The following is a 15,960-nucleotide window of genomic DNA, read 5'->3' as shown; positions in this document are numbered from 1 at the left end:
CCTTGTACCCGGTTAAGTACCTCCACCAAATATGAGCCCTATATATAAGGCCGCCGTGAAGGATAAAGAATCAGATTAGTAAAAAAAAATTATCAACAGAAATTCTCGAGCGCGTCAGATTAAGGTAGGGTGAGTTAATTACATGCTGAAAAGTGTATATTACAGTAATCTGACAATTTGAGAGTGACGCAAAGAAAGTGAAGGGCAGCAAAGTTGTAAAAAAATAATGTCATTTCGACATTCTTGAGCGTAGCGAATTTTTTTTATTTTGAAGAAAATAATTCAAAGATAACGAAAAATATATAATCTGACGATTTCCGCAAGCCGAAAATAATTCAAGGATAACGAAAAATATATAATCTGACGATTTCCGCAAGCCGAAATAACAAAAATTCGTCGATAAAGTTTAATGCGTGCAGCTGTATAATACCTATATTTCCCTCTCCGAGTTTCTATTCATCTTTCACTTTTTCTCTATCTATTACGCTCTCACTCCGTCCCCACTCTGAATTCTGTTGCCATGACGCCACCACAGCTGATCACTGAGACTCGTTCATGATGAAGAAGAAGATGATTAATTAATCAATTGATTATAAAAAAATTTATTTTTTTGAGCATTTTTTAAAAATTATTTTCTTATAAATACAAGTATTCTACTTTAAAAAAACATACTTCCATGCATGCTACTTCCTGAGCTTTTCAATTATTTAAGTTCAATGATTTGAAAAAAAATTAAAAATTTTTTTTGTCAGATTAGGCGAATCCCTCTAGATAATCATCAGATTATGAGACAGCACGTCTAGAACATAAAGATGAACCATATATATATTAATCTAACGCGCTTGAGTATTTCAAAATGGCGATTTTTTTTTTTGCACGTTATAATAATGGCCGCGAGTTTGCATCTGATCGAATCGTCAGATTATTGAATGAGAGTTTTTTTTGTTGCACTTAACATCCTCTTAGAAAATCTGACGCGCTCGATTAATTTTTTTCCTTTTCACTTTTAACCCTTACGTACAACCATCCGCATCATGCAAATGATCAGATTAACATACGAACATTATTAAAAATACGTAGGACATTGATGCTATCAATATCTGACGCGCTCGAGTATGTCCATGCAACAGTATTTTTTTTGCATATTTAAAAATCTATAGCCGCTTCCCCCACCGATGAAAAGTTATATATTATGTAACATTTTTTTCTTCTTATCATCTGAGCTTTGCAACCTAATATGTCTCTATGACGCTCGAGTAATTCCCCATTTTGCATCGTGGGCTCCCCTACTATAGAATGTAGTTTTAAATTTTGATAATAGGCAATAAAGATTTGGGATTCACCCTCTCACTATTTTTGCTTCAGATATTTTTCACACAAACAACTTGAAAATATCAGAGTTCAAGATATATTCTCATTAGGAATAATGAATGGGTTTTATTTTAAAGAATACTTACATCAGTTGAACATTATTCAACGCAACATTACCGCCCACATTACACTTGACTCTGTTTATTGCGCAACATGAACGAATCATCCTCAATGCTCGGTGCACGTGTATAAGAAACCTTTTGTTTAAATATCACGGCTGTCGTGAAATGTTATGTTCAAGTGAGGTCCTTTCATTTCTTTATATTTTTTCTGAGGTGTATCTAAATTAGAAATACACATAAACTGATGCATCTTAGTACAGGGACATCAACACAGTAATCACTGCATTTTCTATTTAAACCAAGGGATGGACACAAAGGACTTATGCAAAATTGTTCCTGTATTCCAGTTTTTTTTTCATTACAGTGAGGTTAACACTGTCGTCAAAACTCTCTTAATAACCAAGTTTATTAATACCATTTGTTAAATTCGACCATTTTCTCATTAATGTCAGAAGCACTCACAATGTAGAGAATAAAAATCCCATATAAAACAAAAACTAAATGTGAACAATTAGCCCAACTGCTGAAATGTTTTAAATTTAATCCGATATCGAAAAATTAGTTGATTTAAAACAGTTGGTGGGATTCATAAAAAAAAATTGTTCAGAACTCACCAAAAACGATGTAAGGAACAGAACTTAATAGCGCTTTTCCGTAACTCCATCAAGTTATATTTTTAGCCAGCATTAAATACTTTCGTACTGTTGATACCTACTGAGTGATTATTAAATTAAACTTAACTGTTATTATATTAGTTATTCTAGTCAACCAATAAGCTCTTCGACATTAGAGGTACTTTATTCAAATTCGCACTGTAGGTATAGTTTCTACTCGGATTCACAAAGGAGACTAAAAAAACAAATACGAAACTTCGCTTTAAAAAAATTATCGAAATGAATCATTTCATGGCACGTGTATGTGCGTTTCAAAAGATAAGCTCATTCTAAACATAAACAGTTTCAGTAGAAGCACTGCGGAATAAATGTGTGCTAAATTTCGCATATTTAATGTCTCGAGAAATTTATGTTTCTCCCGAGACCTTGATGGTGCTTGGGTTGGCTACACAGTTTTCAGTTGATGAGTTTGGTGACTATAACGATCTTGTCTGTGTGAATGTTGAAATTTAAAAGGTAAGAAGGGTAAGAGTATAAGCAGTGTTTCGGCCTTAGGGCTTCCCAGCGGTATTCTGCTGAATCACGACAGCTCTTTCCGGCTCAAATGTCAGTAAAGAACAATCACGAGGAAGAAGAATGAGTAAGTGAAGAGAATAAAACAGCTGAGTACGTCAACACTACTGAAAGTATCAATATAACAATATTAATATTTCTCCCTAAAAATAATGGCGTATATCTTCAATGCATTGGTGTACAATCAGAAAGGTTTCTACTCGTGGATGTGTCGCCTCTTGACAAAATAAATCCATGCCATTATCAAAAAGAAGATAGTACAAATAAATTGTGGGGCGCGTCAAATTTCTATCATCGATTTTTGTAGCCACTATACTAACAAACTGAATCGATGAAAAAAAAGTCGATGATATAATCCAATGAACGAAACGTCACTTTGCAAATTGGTAAAAAACGTAATGTCAATTAAACTATCTCAGTTTTCCTGAGGAAGGTGGTAAGCTGATTATGACAGATGCCCTCCACTTCGAACCAAAAAATTCAAATACCTTCTGGAAAAAATACAGATTTTACCCTATTACAGCTTGTCAAATTTAGGAAGAGCTTTCTAAATTAGTTATCAATTTATGTAAACTTTCAGACAGTTATCAATTTGTTTTTAATTTATTTTTTGTTATGCATGTTCAGACTGTTCAGTTATTTCAACCAATATGTTTTACCTTCAAAAGTTGACAAAATAATTTGACGTATCTAATTTCATTTCAGATAAAATTGAACGGATAATAATTATCAACCTTGTATCGATTCATAAAATAATTTTTATCGGCATGTTGAGTATCTGCAATTAGGTTTAGTACAAAAGCTCAATTACTTTCTACTTCTTTCAAAAATTTGCCAGTGTACGGCCGGCCTTACTGCATATCTTTAATTTTTCATCTCTGATCCTGTGTTATTTAAACAAACTCATAATTTCCATTTCCGAGATGATAATGCGTTCAGCTAAAAAAATTTTCGCTATTTCCTGTATACTGTATATGTAAGTAATCAATCAGAGCTTATCGGTTGCGGATTTTTTTTCATTTCGAAGATATTTCAAGTTGCTTTTACGTCCTAGTCAGCTAGCATCGAAAAAAGTAGATGTCACAATTTCAATTGTAAAAAACTGGAAAAACTCTCGACCGATTAAGTTTAAATATAGTTGGTTAAACACCATTTCCTCCATCGACTATTAATGATCATTAATATCAAAACTGATGCTATTTGAATTAATTAACACGGAAGAGTTTCCGGGTAGAAGTCCGTTAAGTTATTGCTAAGGCATTCTTAACATTTACCTGTCTGTTCCTGTTCTCGCTTTAGTTGAACACAATCCACTCATAATATTTCTATCTATTTGCCATTTTGAAGCACTACAGAAAAGTATTAAAGACGCTCTAAGAGCGGTGCCTGTGCATAGCAAATCATATTGGATTTGAATCACTGGAGGTTATTTTTTTTTATTTATTTATCTTTTGAGATGTTAACAACGTATAGGACATGTCAGTACAACACGTTAAAATAGTATAAAGAAAATAAACATACATTAAGATAAAATATCTCAGTAGTTTTAAAGTATAAACATGTATAAAATATAAAGAAAAAAAACAAGATTAGTCAAAATTGGATGCATAATAAAATAATAAAATCAGGATGAAAGTACCGCAATCAGCTAAAGTCGTCTAAAAGGAATTCACTTACACTGTAATAAGCCTTAGACAGGAGCAGATTTTTAACTTCTCTTTTAAATGACATCAAACTCATGGTTTTAAAGTGATCAGGTAGGTGATTGAATAATTTTATTCCCATATATTTGGGTGACTGTTCAAATTTAGAGGATCTGTGACTAGGAATACTTAACAATTTTCCATTTCTGGTTGAGTAACTGTGGTAAGAAGAATTTGTGTTATATTTTGTTAAATTATCGTGGATGTATAGTAAGCATTTAAATATGTAAATACAAGGGAATGGCAGGATTTGATATGACATGAAGTGCTGTTTGCACGATTCTCTCCATGGGATATCAAATAATTTTCTGATAATTTTTTTTCGGGAAATAAAAACCCTATCTTTGTTGGTGGCATATCCCCAAAGAACCACATTGTAGCTTAAATGGCTGTAGACCAAGCTATAATATACGTCCAGCAAGGCATGCAAGGGCATAAAATGTTTTATTCTAGAGACAGCATAGTACGCTTGGTTAACTTTTTTACAAGTGACTGTAATGTGTTCAGACCATCTTAAGCAATCATCCACATAGACACCTAGAAATTTTGTAAAATTCGTTGATACCAATTTCACCCCTCTAATATCAAAGACAGTAGGCTATTTATCAAGACCGATGGAAGAACTAAAATGGATACATTTTGTTTTATTCAAGTTAACAATCAGATTGTTCAACTTGCACCAATCTAAGAAGTGTGTTATAAATCTTTCCGTTGATGACTTTAATTCCTCTAGGCTGTGTGCTGACACCGCTAACGAGGTATCGTCAGCAAAGAGAGTGAGACTGTTGTTGTTGATGTCGAAGTATTTGGGTAGATCATTGACGAATAATAGAAAGATATGTGGTCCCAGGACAGAGCCTTGAGGAACTCCTGAACTGATTGGTTGAGGATCAGATAGTGTATCTTTTATTTTTACCAACATTGTACGGTCTGAAAGAAAATGTTTGAGCCATTGCAAAAATACACCCCTAAATCCTAGATTAAAAAGTTTGGTTTCAATAAAGTCATAAGATAGACAGTCAAATGCACGTGAGAGATCAAAAAATATTCCTGCCACGTGCATACCATTGTCTAGGGAGCTATAGATGATTTCAGCAAAACTACAGGCAGCTGACTGTGTGGACTTGCCTTTACGAAAACCGTGCTGGCAGTCAGTAAGAATCTTAAAATTCAACAAAAAGTTAGCCATTTTCTCGTTATGTACGGTTATGTACCGCTCTTGGTGGAATCCAATGTGCAAGAGAGACAAATCTCCAACTATCAAGGTTGCAAGCCATGTTCGCGTCTCCAATCAGGCGGGTGGTCCTGGATTTAATCCTGTAGCTTCAGGGTATGCTCAGGGGTGGACCTCCATACATGAGAACAATACTCCAAAGAAGGTCTGATCTGAGCGTTATAAAGCATCAAAAGTTTCTGAGCTACAGTTTTCTGGTTCAGAGCAGTGTTTCAAGCTTTTGAAAAGCAACCTTTGCAATTCTCTTAAATGCATATGACAAAATGATGTGAGGTTTTTTTATATCAATATTAAGTGGAGGAAGTATCTGAATATACAAACCACATACATTTATTAAAGCTTATTGGTCATCGTCATTGCGGATAACACATAGAAAGCTCCATTACTTCCTACAACCAATTCTGCTAGGTACTCTGTATAAGACCATCCTGTAAATGAGTTGGATGTAAACCGATTAATTATTCGAGATCGGTACCGATAAAAATATGGCAAATATTTGGTTTTCATACATAAGTATTATATTTTGACTAGCCGAAAATTCCCATTTTTATATTTGATAAGATAAGAAATTGGGGCGAGATAAATTTTGTGTAAACAAAGGCTTAGTGTGATTATATCAAATTGATCATGCTAGACAGCGTGCTCTGGTTGAACGAAGTTCATAATACTTTGTATCTGAATGTCCCATTTATCGCAATAAGTGTGATTGACTGAGGAATCTTTTTCAAATCTGAAATTCGACAACACTATCAGCATTAAACTGTTTTTCAAAGCACTGTTTTCAATTTCATTTATTTGCAAGTTGAGTACACGTAGTACTCAGATCATTGTTTTGTGATACATGTGAATTCATAGGTGAGTCATTTATACTTTGGTGGAAGCAACAATTATTCAGTTTTGGATTTGTTCGCTGATTAATTGAGCGACCCCAACCTCTAATTTTCATCCTTATCGCGGTTGCTGACAATATTAATAGTTGAGTAACGTACATATATGATAACTTCACTGTATGTATTCTATTCTTCCTTCAAGCGAATGAAATTAATTTCTGTTTGAACAACATATCAATGAATAAAAACACAGTTTTATAATAATATTTAAGTACTCATCAGTTTAAATAAGCACTTGAACAAAGACATGCCTTTGTTTTGTTTTTTACTGACGATAATTATTGATCACGGTTTCATTATTGTTTCAAATGATGAAATTAATCTAACATAAAGCATTTTCATAAAAAACTTCTGACAAATATATTACAAAGTGACCAAACGTAAACCAAAGAGAGCCTTCACCAATGACTGCGTCTACATTTCAGAAAAACGTAAAAAGTTTGCATTCTTTTGTGACTCCACCATCAGTACCTCAAGCGAGGTTGAGAATAATACATTTCAGGGGGGTGGAGTGAGTTCACAGTAGTCAAAAAATTTAAAATTCTACCTTATAGTTTACATTTGATGAGCGGAATTTTGAACCAGAGGCGTGAAATGAATCTATAGAAAACACTTCTTCACCAAAACAAAAATCCCACCTCCCGACGCCCGTTTTGCTAACCAAGTTAGCATCATCAGGATATGAACAAAACTCTCCTAATTAACTTGGTTGATGCTAGCTTGGTTAGCGAAACGCGGATCGAGAGATAGTATTTTTATTCTGGTTGTTCTCCAAGTAGTTTATCAAATGTTCAATGATCTCCTGCGTCTATTCAAACGTTTTGTTAAAAATATTCTTTCAAATTCATAGTGGTTGAGATTTATAGAATTTTCTTCCACACAAAAAGATATCATGGGCCGACAATTCTAATGGAAGTGGAGACCATTCAATGGTGTCTCTTCTCTTATTTTCCATATTGGTGCAAATACAGGAGGAGCATCGTCCTGAGGAAAAATCAACAGGGCGGTGTTGATTGTGGCCAAGACATTCAACAGCACCGGATTAGCAGAAGAGGCAGCATTGAATGATCTCCATAATCTCCAAATTTATTGGCCCTTAATTTCCTTGTAAAAATATCTGAAATGTGGAATCTATAGTTTGCGTTTTTAGAAGACCTATGTCGAAATACTTCAGAAATGTTTTAGAATGTAAGGAAACGGTTCTTTATTAATGTAAAGACAGGAACGGCATTAAATCCGCAATTAAATTTAGACAACAAATTAAATTTCTTTCTTAACTAGTTCACTTGGTAGACGAAACTTGCAACAAATATAGAGAAAAAATATTTGATACTGATATAAAACCTATTTATGTATGCAAAACATTAAGAAGATAACATAAACATGAGAATTCATCAAAGTAATTTATTGTAGAATATCAATAGGTATAATATTTATTTTTACTGTTATTTTCACACGTCGAAAAAGAAAACAACACTCACTTTGATCATTCTATAAAAAAAGAAAACCTAAGAAATTTGAATACCTGGAAACATCTATAGAATAAACCGGGAGAAACAAACAGAAACCGAACGATAAAGGTAAAAGATACAGTTCCAAAGAAGTAACAAAAAGAGAACAACCAATTTTCATTCATGGAAACGATTCGTGGGAACTGAACACAAAAAACAAAGCCTTTGTGAATGTCGTAGTGATAACGAACATATAAAAGTGATAAATATATACCGTGAATCACTCTTAGAATAGCAATAAGATTGTTGTGAAGTGAAGTAACACTATATTTTCCTGAAGTTGCATGGGACTGGTTTCATTTTAGTGAATAAAAATAATGAGATAAATTTCAAGTTTTAGTGAAGTCACTATATATTTTTGTCAAACAGCAAATAAGTTTCATATCCTTCAAACACAACATTATTCTGTCCATAATTAAAGGATTTTTACAAACATTTTTATTTCTAGACGCGTTTTGCTAATACCGTAGCTTCCTCGGTAGAAATGAATTCTAGCGAAAAATGGTAGGGTAACAGGTTGATATAACCAATAATATTATTTGTATAGATCCTAAAAACGTTGACTATGAATTCTTGAGAATTCATGGACCCTATCCCAAAATATATAGTTCCTAACTCAAATCCGAAATCAGGTAGAAAATATACTCCGGGAACTTGAGCAACACATCCTTGTATAGTCGAAGTAAACGATATTGTGTACTCTTAAAGTTGGCGGCACTCACAAAGCCCAAAAAAACCAATACAAGAAACTAGTCCACGTGGACTGTAGACTTGTCGGTTCGAATTGGATAATTTTTAATAACCGGGTTTTATGATTGACTGAAGAGTCATCAAATTAAATTTGAAGTCATGTTACGGTAACAAATAGAAATCGGGAATGGGGGATGGTTATCGCCGTCGTGTTTAGTTCAGGAACTGATCGCGATTTGAGTGTTGAAATTCGATATTGGTGCAGTTATAATTACTTAAAATTTTTGTTATCTGTTTAAAATCTTGCGTCCTTGGACAAATACTGATAGTAATAACGAGTGGGATAACAACACAAACTTTTCCAGTGTAGTGATTCCAATAGAGATGGCGAACAATGCGAAAAAGAGATACCAGTGAATAAGATTCGTAAGCATTTGAATATCGAAACACAGAGAGTATGTTTCAATGTATATAAGAATCTACATCTAAAGTTTGGTTTCGAGGGCAACAAACTATTACAAGCAATATCAGATTTGACCGAAATTCCTTTCTCAACTGTTCGTAAAATAGTCAAAAACAAACCATATGAACGCAAGACGCGATGTGATACAGAATTACCAAAACCTTCTAATGTTATCTAATAAAACCATTGAAAAAAAAATATACGACTGTTACAAAAGCAATGAGATTCCTACAACTGAAATCATAAGGAAGAAATTGAATACTTCCGGTCATAACGTAAGCTGCTGTGACAAAACTCTTCGGAATTGGATAAAGAAACCAGGATTTAGATTGAAAATAAACAAACGTCAAGCAGTTATGGAAAGCAGAAGAATAGTGGAATTGCCTGACAAAAGAAAAAATAACTAAATATAGACAAGAATAACGGCAAATTTTCTATTTTGACGAAACTTGGTATGACACTCATGACATAGTTACGAAAATGTGGACTGATGGTTCTAGAACGTGTACGCCTAACATGCCTGCAAATAACGGATCGCGACTAATCATTTTGCAATGCGGAGAAAGTAAAGGAAGGGTTCCTAATTCTTTGAAATCATGTGGAAAAAACTTGAGGACTGCAATGTTGACTATCATAAGAACATGGAAGCTAATATTTTCGAGAAATGGTTTGAAAACACATTGATCCCAGACTTGGATGCGAGTAATGAAATAGTTCTTGACAACGTTTTTCTATCATTCGCGACAGCTCATCAAAGTACCGAATAAAAATTCGAGGAAAGATGAAATACAAAGTTTTTTAATGGATAACAATGTGTATTTTGAAGATTACTATACCAAAAACCAACTATTTGAAGTTTTACAGACAAAAACATTTGAAAAAGTGTATGCCCTTGAGAGTACTGCTGAAAAGTATGGACACACCATACTGAGACTTCCCCCTATTTTTCCCATCGAGTTGATTTGGGGAGAATTGACACAAAGCATCAGGCGTAAATAATTTTTTCCAAAATTTGATAAAAAGGTAATAGAGCTAATTAAAGAAGAAATATCTAATATAACCGAAGAAGACTGGCAGAAAAGGATCAAAAAAGTTATTTAGTTGAAAAAAACTATAATGGAAATTGGACACTTGCATATTGAACGTGGAATATATATATATATATATATATATATATATATATATATATATATATATATATATATATAACTGTTGGATTGTGGGGTATTGCAGCAAGTAAATGAGTACTCTCTTAAGTTAGTCCAAGCTTTCGGAAAATTTTATTTCCATCATCAGGGAAATGAAATTTCCCGAAAGCTTGCACTAACATAACAGAGTAGTACTCATTTACTTGCTGCAATACCCCACTATACAACAGTTTTATTCTTAACTAGTCAGCAACGACTATTGTAATTCTTATATAATCAGAAATGATTATTGAAATTAGTTAGCCCCCTAACTATATTATTAAAGGGGAGCTGTTGGAAGGTAGGTTGCACTATATCGTTTACTTGAACTATACTAATCTGTATAATTTATAATTTATACTCGGTATTTTACATTGAACATGTCTGTGCGAATGTGATCATTCACATCCAACAACAAATCTGCTTTTACTTTTGCACGCTCAGCGTTAAAACTTATTGTTAAATATCAATCAAAAACCGGTTTAGGTATAAGTATGCTTATTTTTCTGAATATAACGATTTTGTTGTTCTGTTGTGCTTTCAGGTAGTATTGTGGTTTGCTAATTTATTTCAAACTGTTTCTCATGACCTACTTTTCGAATACAATTATCATTTATACAGAGTGATTTAATGGTATTTAATTCCTTCCTGTAAGTCAACACTAGGACGGTATAAGATGAACTGGATGTATTGAGCATGCCATCAAATAAAAACAGATGACAATATATTCAGGCAGATCAATTTTCAACGGCAATTGATGAAACGTAAACTCTTATAGATTTTCAGTACCTTCTGTACACAATTTTACTGGGATTCTACCTTAGCAGTTGGGTGGAAATGTATTCCAGAATGGAGATCGGATCATTCCGATCTCAAAGATTATTCTTTGAGATTGTTCAGATCTGTTCAAAGACACATAAAAAATCAATAACCTCAGACTAATTATGTCTACAACTATATTTGTTGAAAGGCATATTTATCTACTTTGAAACTAACATATGTTACCAATTTCAGCTTAAGGTGTAAGATGAAATCCGTAATTTTGTATCGTAGGTTCTAAATTACTAAACATCCTTGACATGCTTCACTCTAGTATAATTTATACTGGACATAACCTGTTACGAAAATTTAAATATCATGAACTTGAATGATATTTCTGTTTTTGTCAATTTGAAATTATTACTAATCAACACCTATCAAATTTGTATATATTAGGCTTGTGAATCTGACTTAAATAACTTTTCGTACTACCTCAACTAATGAAAATATTTTCTTGACCTTGATACGTTTCGCCAAATAAATTTAGCATCCTCTTCGTTTCTTTAGAAAATTATTACATGTATAAGACATTCTTTTTATTTTTGCTACTTGAGAACAGTCCGACTTGTCCATTTCTTTCAAATTTTCAGAAAACCTGGCAGCATTATATAGGAGAAGTGCCATGAATTCTTTATTTTTCAAAGGGTTTGATGTATACAATAAATTACCAAATGCAATTAACTCTTGTCCATCATTAAGTATTTTAAAAAAACAGTTATTGAAATCCATCCATAATACTAGATAGAATAATACTTGCTGAGATAATATTAATAAATATAGTATTTGTATGTTTTTTTCTATTTGTCATTGTATTGGAGCTGCACCTATATGCAATGTATTTTTAATAGCATATGTCGGTATTTTTCAAACTAGAAGTTTTTATTTTTTTTTTATTCTCAATTTTGAATTCTGCTACATTTTATGTATATTGTTTTCTTCTATTTATCATTGTATTGGAGCTGCACTTGAATGGCAATGTATTTTTAATAGCATATGTCGTTATTTTTCAAACTAGAAATTTTTATTTTTTTATTTTAAATTTTGAACTATATCTACATTTTAAGTTTTTTATAATGATTTTACATTTCTATAATGTTAGTAATATGTTTTATATAATATTGTATATTAGGGTTACCTATTTCAATAAATATATTCTTCTTCTTCTTCTTATTATTGCGTCTTTCCTCATCACTTATTCAAACAATTTTGTTCTCGATACTAGTTTGTAGGTACAGGTCCCTTTTTGGTTTTTTTTGTTGCATTGCCAACAGCTGAGATCTCCTTCAACCAACCCCATAATTGGTTCAGGATTCTTCTCAGTGGGCAGTGTCCAGTAAGTAGCTTTGTAATAGCTAGTCCCTGAAACCCACTTGTTTACCTCCAATTTTCCATGTTACCATCCATATTATCTTGCAGTTGCATCAATTTCTCGCTTTTTTGTGCTTTGTTCCATGTTTCGTATCTTATATGTCTGGCCTGGTTATTTTTTATTTTTCTCGTATTCTTGTTTCTTGCTGATATTGTTTTCTCGTTATATTCTTCCTATAACCTCCATATCCGTTTATTTGTACATACAATGTCTGTAGTTGTCCTTTTTGTTACCTCTTCAAAATTTCAAAACTCTCCAATTTAATGTCGTTTTGTATTCATTTTTCATTGTTAAAATATTCACTTCATTGACCAGTGAATAATCTGATTGAAATTGTCAATGTAAAGTGAATACCTACTGGCCAAAATATTAGTTTTAAATGTTTTGACTATTAGTCTAGGAGCCAGGTACAAATTCGGTCAGATATTTCTTCTCTAGCAAAACTTCGTAAAGTACAAGGTTATTGTTGGTTATTCCTAAGAGATAGACATATGCCATCGCTTTTTAGGGTGTATAATACTATAGTATAGTACATTCTTTGATATATCTCGTAGGGTTCAGCCAGTGGTTACAATGTGAGCGCAAAAAAATGTGATTATTCACATCACATTAGAAACCACTAAACTTATCAGTGTTTCTATTATAATATATTATGCATGTTATATACATATAAACCTTCCTCTTGAATCACTATTTGAAAAAACCCGCATCAAAGTCCGTTGCGTAGTTTTGAAGATATAGGCATACATACGGACAGACAGCGGAAAGCGACTTTGCTTTATACTATATAGTGATGAAGCCAAGTTTAACAAAAATGGATTATTTAATCGTGAACGATTGATTTCTGATATATAGGGAATGTGTCTTGAAAATGATTGAAAACCCTCTCGGAATTTCAAAATAAGCCTATAAAATACAGGGCGTTTTATATCATTATTATAATTATTCATAAATTTCAAACAACTTGTATAACATTTTGAAAATGTTACTCCTACAATACGATGGAATGAAGTATTTTGATGAATCAATAATAGTTTATATATGTATTCAAAAATAAAAAAAAACAGGGTTGAATTAAGGAAGTTGGTATCATCTTCCGGTATAACCGGAAGTGTTGAAAAAACGCCATCACTTTCAATTGATAAAGCATGTTTGTCAATTTTCAGAATATGAATGCTACTTTATACACCAACACTCCGGCTTTGGTCATAAATAAATTTAAAATGAATATAATGACCTAATAACAGTTTTCAAATTTTCCCTGCACTTTGAACAAAGTCACAATCTATTTTTTGAACTTGGCGCACTGTTAGAAATGGTACTCTTATCTCATTCTGTTTTTCTAAGAATAACATTGATAAGAATAAAACGGACAGTCCATCGTTTAGTTTTTTATATTTACAGTTTCCAATAATTCATCCAAATGGGTCTTCACACTGATATTAGGATAATCACTACATACACGTGTAATGATACTTATTTTTATATTTTTTACAATTTTTGGTCAGGAGTTTTTTCAAAATCAACTAATAACGATGTTCGTGACGTCATTGACATTTGATATGAACTTGGCAATGCCTTATATAACTCACTTATATTGCATAATTTAATTTTCTTCTCCTCACGAAACAATGACTTAATATTTGGAATTTTGCTAAAGAGATATTTGATTGAGTAATTATGTCTAATATTTATTCATGCAATTTTTTATACTTTACAAAAATTATATATATATTCAAGTAACAATTTCACGGAACAGTATACAAAACCGCATCACATTTTTGCCATACAATAGTCGTGTTCATACTAACTAAATTTCACCTAATAACCTAGTGCTTTGAATCATATGACCTACCTACTAATAATTTTACTAGAATTCAGGTGGGTATGAACTAATTAAAAATTCAACCATAATAAAAGAAATTTACCAACTCATTAAATGGACATGTAATATGTAATAAAGTAATTGCCAATTTCCTCATTGGAAAACAGCGTTTTCAGATCTATTAATTTCCAAGCATTCCAAACGATTCAGTATTGAGGAATACGATTGCTCCCTCTTATGTTTTTCTATGATCTATTTGCAAACATCGACATGTAGAAGATCGTTTCACTTCACACATTATTATATTTTTCAAAGCGGACTTCTCAGGCTAGCCTATCGAGTAACCGAAATTCGCAGCCTTAAATTTTCCAGTAAAATATCTCTGGTTAGACTCCGGTTAGAGAGTAATCGGCAACTGTCAAAAATGAATCTCGTTTTTTCGTGATCGTCACGAAAAAATTTATCATTATAAAATTAACAAATCAATAAGATGTTGGGTTATTTTGGTTCTGCTATTATGAATATACATATGTGGAAGCGATCACTGATCTCACTGACATTGATTATATTCGGGTCAATGAACGGAGGAAATTGGCAAAGTTATAAAAAAATGGAAAAAGTTGGCAACAACAGAGCTTTAAATAAACCTCACGTGATATTCTGATGTTATACTCAGTTTCCATAATATATTTACAGAATTGATAAGATAATGTTTATGAGTTGTTAATGACTTTACACCTAGAAATCCAATACTACTTTTGGACGGTTATTTAAATGAAATAAACGTATTACCGAGTATTTTTCAGACTTTTTTGATAAAATAACATTAAAACACTTATTTTTTAAAATGTTTTTTGTAATGTATTTTTAATAATGTTCGTATGTTAATCTGATCGTTTGCATGATGCGGGTGGTTGTACGTAGTAAGGGTTTAAAGTGAAAAGAAAAAAAATTCAATCGAGCGCGTCAGATTTTCCAAGGGGGTATTAAGTGCACCGAAAAAAAAGCTCTCGTTCAATAATCTGACGATTTCGATCTGACGCAAACTCGCGGCCATCATTATAATGCGCAAAAAAATTAGTCATTTTGAAGTACTCAAGCGCGTCAGATTAAGATATATATGGTTCATCTTCATGTTCTAGGCATGCTGTCTCATAATCTGACGATAATCTAGAGGGATTCGCCTAATTTGACAAAAAAAATATATAATTGTTTTAAATTTTTTCAAATCATTGAACTTAATTCATTGAAAAGCTCAGGAAATAGCATTCAAATAAATGAGTGTATGTTTTTCAAATGGAATACTTGTATTTATAAGAAATTAATTAAAAAAATATGCTCAAAAAAATTCAATATTTTGTAATCAATTGATTAATTAATCATCATCTTTATCACGTGATCAGCTGTGATGGCGTAATGACAACATAATTCAGAGTGGGGACGGAGTGAGAGAGTAATAGATAGAGAAAAAGTGAAAATGGAATAGAAACGCGGAGAGGGAAATATAGGTATCACACACACCCTACATACTAATTTTGATTTGAATCGGACCATAATTACAAATTTCGTCCGTCATATTGCAGTCACCATATTGTTTTTTTGCATTGCTAACAAATCATAATTTCCGACCTTGAAAACCACTACTTATC

At 32.4% G+C, this 15,960-nt stretch overlaps 3 protein-coding genes across 7 annotated transcripts in view; 2 read left to right on the top strand and 1 right to left on the bottom strand.

Moving 5' to 3' along the window:
- The window catches only part of wrm1 (wurmchen 1 transmembrane protein), a 140,560-nt gene that overhangs the window by 48,390 nt on the left and 76,210 nt on the right, over nt 1-15,960 (top strand). The gene's annotated exons all lie outside the window — the stretch shown is intronic.
- Nucleotides 1-15,960, top strand: part of Adck5 (aarF domain containing kinase 5) — a 99,803-nt gene that overhangs the window by 36,103 nt on the left and 47,740 nt on the right. Inside the window, exon 1 of one of the 5 annotated variants that reach the window (XM_074171866.1) lies at nt 2,419-2,563. The exons of 2 other annotated variants lie outside the window; for them this stretch is intronic. The gene's annotated coding sequence lies outside the window, so the exon portion shown is untranslated. Of the gene's footprint in view, nt 1-2,418; nt 2,564-2,663; nt 2,688-6,256; nt 6,413-15,960 lie in introns of those variants that run through there. 2 more of the 5 variants (XM_074171867.1, XM_074171865.1) reach the window with 2 other exon arrangements.
- Nucleotides 1-15,960, bottom strand: part of TP53INP (Tumor protein p53 inducible nuclear protein) — a 69,666-nt gene that overhangs the window by 30,654 nt on the left and 23,052 nt on the right.

Source organism: Leptinotarsa decemlineata, unplaced genomic scaffold (genome assembly GCF_025532065.1).
Source record: "Leptinotarsa decemlineata unplaced genomic scaffold, Ldec_3_MD MMD2_tig00000035_RagTag_RagTag, whole genome shotgun sequence".
Classification (NCBI taxonomy): Eukaryota; Metazoa; Arthropoda; class Insecta; order Coleoptera; family Chrysomelidae; genus Leptinotarsa; species Leptinotarsa decemlineata.
The sequence above is the reverse complement of the archived record's forward strand: the minus strand, read 5'-3'. Positions and strand labels throughout refer to the sequence as shown.